This window comes from Ailuropoda melanoleuca, chromosome 13, assembly GCF_002007445.2.
Source record: "Ailuropoda melanoleuca isolate Jingjing chromosome 13, ASM200744v2, whole genome shotgun sequence".
In the NCBI taxonomy this organism is placed as follows: domain Eukaryota; kingdom Metazoa; phylum Chordata; class Mammalia; order Carnivora; family Ursidae; genus Ailuropoda; species Ailuropoda melanoleuca.
In genome coordinates, this window is record NC_048230.1 from 45,765,207 (window position 1) to 45,765,705 (window position 499).

The window sequence follows — 499 nt, forward strand, 5'->3', positions numbered from 1 at the left end:
GTGTGTGTACATGTGTGCGTGTGTATCCAGATGTGTGTGTGCGTGTGTGTACATGTGTGCGTGTGTGTATATCCAGGTGTGTGTGTGCGCGTGTGTACATGTGTGCGTGTGTACATGTGTGCGTGCATATATCCAGGTGTGTTGTGTGTGTGTACATGTGTGCGTGTGTTTATCCAGATGTGTGTGTGCGCGTGTGTACATGTGTGCGTGTGTATATCCAGGTGTGTTGTGTGCGTGTGTACATGTGTGCGTGTGTGTCTATCCAGATGTGTGTGTGCGTGTGTACATGTGTGCGTGTGTGTATATCCAGGTGTGTGTGTGTACATGTGTGCGTGTGTGTCTATCCAGATGTGTGTGCGCGCGTGTGTACATGTGTGTGTGTTTATCCAGGTGTGTGTGCGTGTGTGTACATGTGTGCGTACATGTGTGCGTGTGTATCCAGATGTGTGTGCGTGTGTGTATATGTGTGCGTGTGTATATCCAGGTGTGTGTGTGTGTG